The following is an 11,966-nucleotide window of genomic DNA, read 5'->3' as shown; positions in this document are numbered from 1 at the left end:
GACTTTATAGTGGTCGATTACAGGAAGGGATTGTAAAGTGGTTCGGATTACAGGACGGGACTATATAGAGGCCGATTACAATACAAGATTATACAGTGGTCCAGATTACTGGATGTGACTGTATAGTGGTCGATTCCAGGACGGGACTGTAAAGTGGTCCGGATTACAGGACGGGACTATATATAGGTTGATTACAATTCGAGACTGTACAGTGGTCCATACTATATGACGTGACTGTATAGTGGTCGATTGCAGGATAGGATCGTATAATGGTCGATTACAGGACGGGACCGTATACTGTTCGGTTACAGGACGGGACTGTAAAGTGGTCCGGATTATAGGACGGGACAGTATAATGGTCCGGTTACAGGACGGTACTGTGTAGTGGTTGATGACAGGACGGGACTGTGTAGGGGTCGATTACAGAACGGGACTGTACAGTGGTCGATTTCAGGATCGGACTGTAAAGTGGTCCGGATTTCGGGACGGGACTGTATAGTGGTCGTTTACAGGACGGGACTGTAAAGTGGTCCGGATTACAGGACGTGACTATAAAGAGGTCGATTACAATACGAGACTGTACAGTGGTCCCTGTTACAGGACGGGACTGAATATTGGTCGATTCCAGGACGGGACTGTATATTGGTCGATTACAAAACTGGACTATACAGAGATCCAGATTACAGGATGTGACTGTATAGTGGTGGATTAGATGACTGGAATGTACATTGTTCCGGATTACAGGACGGGGCAGTACAGTGTCCCGGATTACAGACCGGGACTGTACAGTGGTCCGGATAACAGGACGGGACTGTATACTGGTCGATCACAGGACGGGACTGTATAATGGTCGATTACAGGACGGGACTGTACATTGGACGTTTTACAGTACGGGACTATACAGTGGTCAATTACAGGACGGACTTATAGTGGTCCGGTTTTCAGGACGGGACTGTACAGTGGTCCGGATTAAAGGACGGGACCTTACAGTGGTTCGGATTGCAGGACGGGACTGTGCAGTGGTTCGGATTACAGGACGGGATTATACATGGGTTCGGATTACAGAACGGGACTGTACAGTGGTCCGGATTACAGGACGGTACTGTAAAGTGGTCGATTACATGACGGGACTGTATAGTGGTCCGCTTTACAGGACGGGCCTGTACAGTGGTCCGGATTACAGGACCGGACTGTATATTGGTCGATTACAGGACGGGACTAGTACTGTACATTGGTCACTTACAGGACAAGACTTTATAGTGGTCAATTACAGGACAGGACTGTACAGTGGTTCGGATTACAATACGGGACTACACAGTGGTACGGATTACAGGATGGGCCTGTTCAGTGGTCCGGATTACAGGACGGGACCGTACAGTGGTCCGGATTACAGGACGGCACTGTACAGTTGTCTGGATTACAGGACGGGACTGTACAGTGGTTCGGATTACAGGATGGGATGGTATAGTTGTCGATTACAGGACGGGACTGTACATGGGTTCGGATTACAGAACGGGGATGTATAGTGGTCGATTACAGGACGGGACTGTAAAGTGGTCGGGATTACAGGACGGGACTGTATTGTCGTCGATTACAACACTATACAGTGGTCCGAATTAGAGGACGGGACTCTACAGTGGTCCGAGTTACAGGACGGGACTATATATAGGTCGGTTACATTACGGGACCGTATAATGGTCGATTACAGGACGGACGGGACTGTATAGAGGTCCGAATTACAGGACGGGACTGTATATAGGTCGATTAAAGGACGGGACCGTACAATTGTCGATTACAGGACGGGACTGTACAGTGGTTCGGATTACAGGACGGGACTACATAGTGGTCTGGAATACAGGATGGGCCTGTTCAGTGGTCCATATTACAGGACGGGACTGTACAGTGGTCCGGATTACAGGATGGTACTGTACAGTTGTCCGGATTACAGGATGGGATGGTATAGTGGTCGATTACAGGACGGGACTGTACATGGGTTCGGATTACAGAACGGGGATGTATAGTGGTCGATTACAGGACGGGACTGTAAAGTGGTCCGGATTACTGGACGGAACTGTATTGTCGTCGATTACAACACTTTACAGTGGTCCGAATTACAGGACGGGACTGTACAGTGGTCCGAATTACAGGACGGGACTATATAGAGGTCGATTACATGACGGGACCGTATAATGGTCAATTACAGGACGGGACTGTTCAGAGGTCGATTTCAGGACGGGACCGTGTAATGGTCGATTACAGGACGGGACTGTACAGTGGTCCGGATTACAGTACGGAAATGTACAGTTGACCGGATTACAGGATGGGACTGTACAGTGGTCGATTATAGGACGGGACTGTAAAGTGGTCCGGATTACAGGACGGGAATGTACAGTGGTCTGGATTAAAGGACAGGACCGTATAGTGGTCAGTTACAGGACGGGTCCGTATAGTGTTCGATTATAGAACGGAACTGTACATGGGTTCGGATTACAGAACGGTGATGTATACTGGTTGATTACAGGACGGGACTGTAAAGTGGTCCGGATTACAGGACGATACTTTATTGTCGTCGATTACAACATCATACAGTGGTCCAAGTTACAGGGCGGGACTCTACAGTGGTCCGAATAACAGGACGGGACTGTATATAGGTCGATTACAGGACGGGATCATATAATTGTCTATTACACGACGGGACTGTACAGTGGTTCGGATTACAGGACGGGACTGTACAATGGTCCGGATTACAGAATGTGACTGTATAGTGGTCGATTACAGGATGGGACTGTAAAGTGGTCCGGATTACAGGACGGGACCGTACAGTGGTCGGGATTACAGGACAGGACCGTATAGTGGTCAGTTACAGGACGGGTCCGTATAGTGGTCAATAACAGGACGGGACTGTATAGTAAGCATTACATAAACTGTATTTATGACAGAATCATAATGTTATAAGTATGAATAGAATCATGATTTAGAAAAATAATAAAAAAATATGAAATAATTTAGTCTAAGTTTATGTTACTATGATGTTATGTTCTTTTTCCACACAAAACTTTTTAAAAAAAAGTTGCATGATGTTGGTTTTTCGAACGATCTCTTTGATCAACTCCAACGAAGAGAAAAGATATAATTACTCAATGGGCGAAGCATCTCTTGGTGGCATATTTTGTTGTCCATCTGCAATGTCTCTTTGCCGATGGTCTGCAGGTTCTTGTGGGAAAACTCTTAACCATGGATAGTTTACGTCAGCCATTATCAAGATGATGTCATGATGGTGATGTCGTCACATTTGTTACGTCACTTATTAAAGGTGCGTGCAGTTTCCCACAAAATCAACAGTTAATGAATGAGAAGACTAGTATTTAGACTTGTCTAGTTGTGCGTCTGTAAAGCGTCAATCGATCACTTGCTTTAGAGTTCAAAGATGTGACGGCATGTAGACATCAATGAATGCTATCTAAATATATATTTCTTATTCTCTTTATATATATTTATTGCTTTAAACCTACCTTTTACACAATTTGTTTGTTTTATTTCCATTTGGCAGTCTCTACATTTTTTGTCTCAAAGACAATTTGATGGAAAATCCTGACATTAACAGTAAAAGAATATACGGAATTTTATTATTCAGTATGTCAAATTTCAGCAAAATTGAAATAATATTGACTTCTAATAAAGCCGTTAAATAACATAAAAAAATAGTAGAGTGGAGCCACGATATTATGTCAAAGACTGTGGGAGGGACGTCAAACAATGTACGTATTATGACGTCATCAAAACTCGACGGTTTGATTTCCTGGCCGATCGGCCCAAATGCGGCACTCAATGGTATACAAAGGTGGGCCTATATATCGGCCGAGCGGCACACTAAAGGTTAAACAACTTCTTCTGAAAAACCAAAATACACAGGGTCATGATATTTGGCAAGTAGCAAGCTGGGATGAGGGCTACACAATTTGTTAAAATGAATGATCTGTGCTTATTTTAAGGTCACTGGGGTTGAATGTTATAAAACAAACTTTATACAACAACTTCTGAATAACCAAAAGTACCAGGATGAAGATATTTTGTCTGAAGCATCCTTGGAAAAGTGCTACCAAGTTTGTTCAAATAAATGACCTTCACTCAAATTCAAGGTCACAGGGGGCAATTGTCTAAAAAACCCACTTAAAACAACAACTTCTGAATAAACAATACGAATAGGATGATGCTATTTGGCTAGTGGCATACTGGGATGTGGGGCTACCAACTTTGGTAAAATGAATGACCTTTGACTAAAATTCAAGGTCACAGGGGTCAAATATATTCAAAATATATAAGCGATTTTTTTCTGAATATGGCCAGTAGCATGCTTGGAAAAGGGGCTACCAAGTTTGGTAAAATGAATGACTTTGACCTATATTCAAGGTCACAGGGGTCAAATTTGTTTAAATCTTTAAACGACTTCTTCTGAAAAACCAGGGGGTCCAGAATGATGATATTTGGCTAGTAGCATGCCTGCATAAAGGGTCATACAAGGTTTTTTCATTTGAATGACATTGTCCCACTTGCAAGGTCGCATTTGATTAAATATGTATAAACGATTAAATGACCTAATCTCAATTAATAAAAGGTATAGAGTGGTGATGTTTGGCAAGTTGCATGCTGAGATGAAGGGCTATAAAGTGTATTCAACGTAATGACCTTGTTCGACCTTCAAGGGCAAAGGGGTCAAATGTTTTTAAAACTTTTAAAATTTCTTTTGAATAACTTATAGTCATAAATACTGATATTTTACATGTAGCTTTATTTTAGATCACTTGTAAGGTTACAAGTGTGAAATTTATACTAGGTGAGCGATGCAGGCCTATTGAGCCTCTTGTTTTAGTTCACCGTTACTAACCGTACCGATGGACGACTTGAGGCCGGGGATGTACTGCGAATAAGTACGGATCATTACGGTTTATTTAAGGACTACACAGAAAATACGTTCTGGACAAACAGGTTTACAACACTTTTCCTCATATCCGCCCAGTACCTTACTCGCATTTCCACGTGTTGTTTCCGCGCGCACGCTAAAAGTTTCGACGCTATGCGTTACGTTCAATATTACACGGTAGGCTGATTCCGTTACATACGAACGCGTTTACCTAAATACTACAAATATGATAAAAGCAATACTGACAAATAATGTAACTGCTATATTTCACCATCCCAAGGATATTTTTTCTGTATACACTCATATATACAAACTTTGGATTGAAGTCCTTGTGACAGGAAAATGTTAAAAAAATGAAATCAAAAGAAGGCTGCATATCAAGGCCTTGTTACTGACGTCACAACAGTTTATTTTGTATTAATTGCATCCTATTGTACGTCTGCTTTATAATTACATTGATTGATTGCACCTTCGAAATATAATCATTCGCCTGAATATCTCGTAACTGAGAAAGAAAGGCCTTGATATTCAGTCTTCTTCTGATCTTAACAAGTATCGTATGTATTGTAAGCAACCATTTAATTGATGTAGTAATTCATTACCCAACCTTTATACTTCTACAGGGCAGAAAACAACAATTGACATCATGCTTTCGACATTGTCCACGACGTCATTTATTCATGTGGGCCTAACTAACTGGCATGATACCTTCTAGAAAGAGCTTGTTCTGAGAGGCGATTTATGTTCATGTTTAAAAGTTTAAAAACATATCGGACGTGCATAATAAGTGAGAACCTGGTGACTAAGCTCATATGTACGTGTGCCGTGTCATGTGTTCCCCGTTCATTTAAAGAACCAAATCATAACACATTTTTAATGCAGTCTCCAGATGAAGTAAATAACAGCAAATATAACATATCATATCATACTATATATTGCGAGTACTATTTGTTTCCACACAAATTGGTATTCTGTTATTTCTGCTTTCCGCAGGGATAATCATGGAGGCGGCCATGATGCCATTGACCCCTCAGAACTACAATTGACCCCTCTATGTTCTAATTTTCTTTTAATTTTACATATAACTTCCCCTCTAAATTTTTATTTTGACTAAAAATTGCTGAAAATGGCCCACTGTTCTCAAATTTCAGCAGTTTCCCTGTGTATGTGACATTGTCACATTATCAAATAGAGGCATTGAGACATGATCCAGATCGGTGGATTTTTTTTCTCTCTCAAATTTATGGATTTTATCTCTTCTGATTTTTCTTCTATGAGGTAGTGTCTCTTTTCTTTTCCGAATGATTTACCAAAGCTATAGTCACGCCCCAGAATTTCCCAAAGCTCAGCTACAATTATTGGCAGTGACACGGGGATACGTACAATAGTTAATATCATAATAGATATAAGACAAGATGTCATTTTATATTGATTTACACTTACAATTGTCAACGCATTGCAAGTAACATAACCATGAGTGGTTCTGGTTGCCGATCTAATCTAATTTTGTTCAATAAGTATATTGTTGGCCAGTTTCAAAGAAAGTCTGTTTTTTACTTGATTCAAAAGTTTGAAAATGTCTCATTTCTTATCCCAGTGCATGGATCTCAGGGGATGGGATCCCTTAGTTTCCGCACAATGTGTATTGTCATTTTTTAAACAATAAACAATTATATCAAAGCTTAATTCGTAGAAAAACAGAAAGTTTACCTATCACGTTTCAACATGGACAATGGCAAATGGCATTTATGTAATAATTACACTTTCAAGGTAAACATTGATAAATCATTTCCAAACCTGTTATTCGATTTTATGAATGACATCTTCTTCTTCATTCTTTTTTGATAATAAAATGTAATATTTGTGATTTTCTTTAAACTGGCTCCATGTAGGATATTAATTGGTACCCGTAGTTGTTATTTCAACGCATATTTTGGCTTTTTTTAAACTGTCTAAAAATCAACGTCATATCTCCAACGTTCTGTAGATCTTCAAAACTGTTTTGTATACATCTCAGTACCATATACGTTGTGATATAGACCGTTGCCAACATTCCAATAGAAGTTGTACACGGTGTGCTGTATGATACTAAGTACAAATACAATTTGAAACATTGTTAATCAGGAAAAGTTTCAGTTGCGTGAAGAGTATCTGTATCTGAATATTACGTCTTGTTCAATATCAATTTATGAAGATAGTCCCAACATCTGTCTTCTTTAAGTCTAGAAAATATATTGTTTGATTTTGCTGTTTCCTCCATAGTCATGTTTGTTAAGGAAATTTAAATCTAGTTCAAAATGGGTTGTTATCTCTCCTAATTTAATTAGCCGCTAAACAATGATGCTGTACTTGAGAACATTATGGTTTCCATTTTGTGGGCATACAAATTGGAGATACACAATGCTGAAAACCCACAAAATCACAACGCCAGTCGGAGCAAAGGAATAGGGGCGTACACATTTATTTCTGGCCTCATCAGGGATTTATAATTATTTGTTATATTCGTAATCTGGAATAAATGAGGTACGCAAGTGAGTGAAATTTCAATTCATTCAACAACTGGTTTAGGAGATATGGCATTACAAAGAGAGACATAAACCCGCATTTCCGTCATGAAATGCGTGAAGATCGTCTGTTTAGCACTATTTGGTTGACAATTTGCTATTTTGGAGGAAATTAACTAAACGCTCTTCAATTTTTGAAAGCCTCCGCATGCAACAAGCAAATACATATTGTACATGCTTAAACATTGTCATACCAGTGTTTATTCTTATGAAGTATTTTTTGTTTGTCACATGCGGATGCTTTCATTTCTGCACGCTAGCTTTTTAAAAACACCATATTTTGGCAATTTCTACATAGCAACGCAATGTTGTGGCTATTGTAGGACATCTATGCATGGGCATTGAACAATAATCTTCACCAATAAAGATAGACTCAACTTTCATTTGTGTTGCTTAAATATTTTGACTGAGTCCTATCTGCATGCTGGTAATGGCACACATCATCAGCCACCAGTGACAAATCACTGAACATGTGTACGTGTGGGTCTGTTCACAATGTTTGTCAATCTGTCAGTGAACCTTGTAAGCGCAACTCCTCCTAAATCATCATTGTCCGTCCTTCCGTCATTCCACCCATCCTTAAACAGTTCTTATTTAAGAAAGTGCTGGGGAAATCTTTCTCAAAGAGCTATGGCGGGTTTCTTTGACTATTTCCTAAAAGCTGAGACCGCTAGTGCGCGCGTGCCACCGTGTACTATTAATACGAGTCCTCGTGTGTATTTATACAGGTAGCTCTATCGGAATCCTGTGTCTAAAAATAGATACTGTAAACAGACACATTTAAGGTCATGCCTATTAATACATGCGTTTCCTCGAGAAAGACGCAGCAAACTGTTCAGTTCACGTTATTTGTATCAATCTAAAACAAATCATGCATCGACATAACACAAAATTGTAAAATCATTACCACCATGTTTTGAAAGGAAAAAAACAAACATTTCTGCTGCCTGCGTCATGCCGTTACCTGGTTATTTTTTACAAATCACATATCTTGAATATGTTCCTCCTGCACCTTTGCATGGCAAAAATACATATAATTTTCGAATAGCATGTCTTACACGTGTGTTGAGGTGCTTACGTCAGTCATCCTGCATTTCAAACAAATGTGACTGTTCTCGCTGATGACTTCCTGCATTTTAGGTACAATTTTCAACAGTTAACAGTTTCCTTTATTTTATTTTATTCTGACGAAACAAATCCCAAATATTTTGTATTTCGGCATCATCTGTTTGTGTTTGAATAATATATAAAATTACTAGTGCCAATTGGAGAAAAAAACAATTCATAAATATCCTTTAAAATGATGTCTTAACTGCAAAGCGTATCTGTACTGTACCCTTGTACAGGGATTTGTTAGCATAATTCTATAGAAGATAATGTTATTGAAATATCAATAAAATTTTCCATTGATTTGAAAAATATTGTTTTACTTAATAAAGGTAAACATTCACATGCCTATATATTTAGTTAAGTTGAATCAGAATGTGAATAAGAACTTGCCCCGTTGATTTCTACTGGTCACAAGTTCACTGCGTTACACATTCGGCTATTTATGTATCCTCTTCGAATGAAGGGAGACATATTGAATAAGTACTAGTTCTTCTTCTTCTGTCTTTTGTCCGGGCCATAACTTTTAAACCGTTAACTATATCTTGATGAAACTTGAGGTATGCATACATCGCACACAGAAGGTATGCAGTGCACTGGAATAAGGTCACTGTGACCTACAAAATCAAGGTCAAAGGTCAAATAAGTATCACATTTTCAGTAAATTCTTGTCCGGCCCGTACATTTTAAACCGTTTAATATATATCTGGATCAAACTTAAAGTATACCTGTATCACCGACAGAAGGTGTGCAGTGCACTAGAATTATGTCTTGTGCCCCGCTATATACAGAGTTATTGCCGTGGTTTTTTTTTAATACCGAAGTTTGTCCGGAGCATAAGTTCCGTGTTATTTCACCTACGTTGACCAAACTTACCATATTTATGTATTTTGGGTAGGCGGAATATCTCGCACTGAATTCGGGTTCTGTGCCCCGCTATATAAAAGTTGTGGCCCTTTGTCATTTGTTATACCGACGTTTTTCTATTGGCTAATAAGGGGAGATATATGTTTTTGTTCACAAAAACAAGTTTCTGGTTTGGACATAAACAAAAATGGAAATACAAACTGTTTTAACCCAAGAAACACTGGTCACAGTTTTGTGAAATGTGATCGCCCCTGATTTTCATTATTTTGAGCACTTTCCAAAAGGAGGACCACTTTTGCGTCATACGATTTGTTTTTGCATATCACATCCCGGAACCACAAAGTTTATTCAAAAGTTGGTCCTTTTGGTGGGATAGCGTTGAACGTATTTTTTTTAAGTCTGGGAAACCCCATCACTTTCGTAGATATAGTGAATATGGCTATATTTGCAGTATTATATTAACAAAAATGTATATCTCAGCAGTTCAAACATTTATATTCAATTTACTCATGAATATTTTGTTTCCATTTTCATAAATACCGACTAAGGGAAATACGGGCAGTTACATTTTATCCGCCATAGCTCTTTCACATGAATTTTCCTAGTTATACATATCAAATTGTGGGACTGATCACAAAACCAAGATGCCGGACAGGCAGCCATCTTCAATTTGAGAACTAAAGTTTGTTTGTGTTCTATCTCAGAATTAACTGGATTTATCTTTTGCAAATTTCACATGAATGTTCCCCATAGTCCCTTGTAATGCATTTATTGTCTTTAGATTGACCTGAAAACCCGAGGATCTTTCTAAATTTTCAGATGAAGGTTTCCTATGGTCTCTTGTTATGCAAATCAAACGTTTGAACTGAATAGGATATTAAGATGGCAAACAGGCAACCTGCTTGAATATCAAGTTAAAGATTGTTAGTGTGATTTCCCCAAAAGTCTTATCGGTATTGTCACAGGGTAAAGAGATATATTTATCACTAACAGATAATAAAAGAACTAAATGTTGTAATAGTAATAGTGTATCATTACTGGAGCCTGTATATAATCATCTGTTAGTCTACAGGTCCAAGGCTGTAATTGGGGATAACTCCGGCAGAGACAGCATATAGCCTGCGGGCATTCACATGATACAGCAATACATTTCATAAACTGACCGATACAATGATGTCAGTTTTTAATAAGAGTAATTAATATTAGTGTATCCTTAATGGAGCCTGTATATAATCATCCGTTAGTCTACAGGTCAAAGGTTGTAATTAGAGCGAGCCAGTTAAAAACAACCTATAGTCTGATCACTGGATACGGAGAAATACTAATAACTACGGTGTAAAGTCTGAATTGGATATAAAATTCAGTTTATTGAATTTATTGTCCGCCTCGATGAATGTATTGGCCTACTATTTATCTAATCATTTATCAGTCATACAGGTACCCCATTGTAAGTTAAGTAATGCAAGTAATATGATAAAATATCTGCCTTCCCTTCAAAGGTTTTCTAGCAACTTGCCTAGCGTCACTATACTTACTGATCATTGGTCAATTAGTCACTTGACTACTAACGAGTATCCCAACCTCATCACTTTATTGCACACTTTACCTACTTGACCCTTTCTCTGAAACGAATAGGTATTACCCCCATATAGCATGTACAATGGTTATGATCCAATCAATTACAAACATACTGTATACATGTACACACTATACCCTAATAACATATACTATTCTAACTAATAAGTAACTACATGTCTTACTACCCTCTCCCTACATTTTCAACCACAGCATCTCAACTTATCAAAGTGTTTCGAGCATACAGGTACAAGTTGTTTTTTAAAAACATGAATTTAATAATTAAATTCATATTATATGTTTTTTTGGCCTTGGATGAAAAACAAGATGGCAGACAGATGACCATCTTGTTAGAGGTTAAGTTTGTTATTGTTATTTCTCAAAAAGTATAAGAGAGATATTTCTCAAATTTGATATGTAGGTTCTCCTTGGTCCTAAGATATGCATGGGCACGTTTGAGACAGAAGAACAGGAGGGCTGCCATGCAGAATGACCAAACAGATAAGAGATAATAGGAGAAAAGATTGACATAGAACTAATGAAAATGGTACGCTCGTGGGCGCCTATTGCTATGGGATCTCTTGTTTTTTTTAATTTTCAGATTTAACTATCTTGAAAAGAGTTTTGATACATAATAACCTTTTTTTCTAAAATAAAATCTTTTCAATCAAATTTAATTTTCCACAATCCAAGAAATTAGATCAACACTTATTTTCCTCTCATAAGATTTGCTAGTTAGCATATTTTTTCCATGCTACTAATTAAAAACAAATAATAATAAATATCACTTGAACTAAGTTAACCAAATACTCCTATGACTTTTGTCTAAAAACACGTTTGATAGTAGTGCATCTCAAAACACCATTAAATATTGAATGTCAACAGGGCCAAGAAAGTACACGTATGTCTACGTTTAATTAAGTGATAAAAAC

Source organism: Mizuhopecten yessoensis, unplaced genomic scaffold (assembly GCF_002113885.1).
Source record: "Mizuhopecten yessoensis strain PY_sf001 unplaced genomic scaffold, ASM211388v2 scaffold6973, whole genome shotgun sequence".
In the NCBI taxonomy this organism is placed as follows: domain Eukaryota; kingdom Metazoa; phylum Mollusca; class Bivalvia; order Pectinida; family Pectinidae; genus Mizuhopecten; species Mizuhopecten yessoensis.
Note: the sequence above shows the minus strand (reverse complement) of the source record.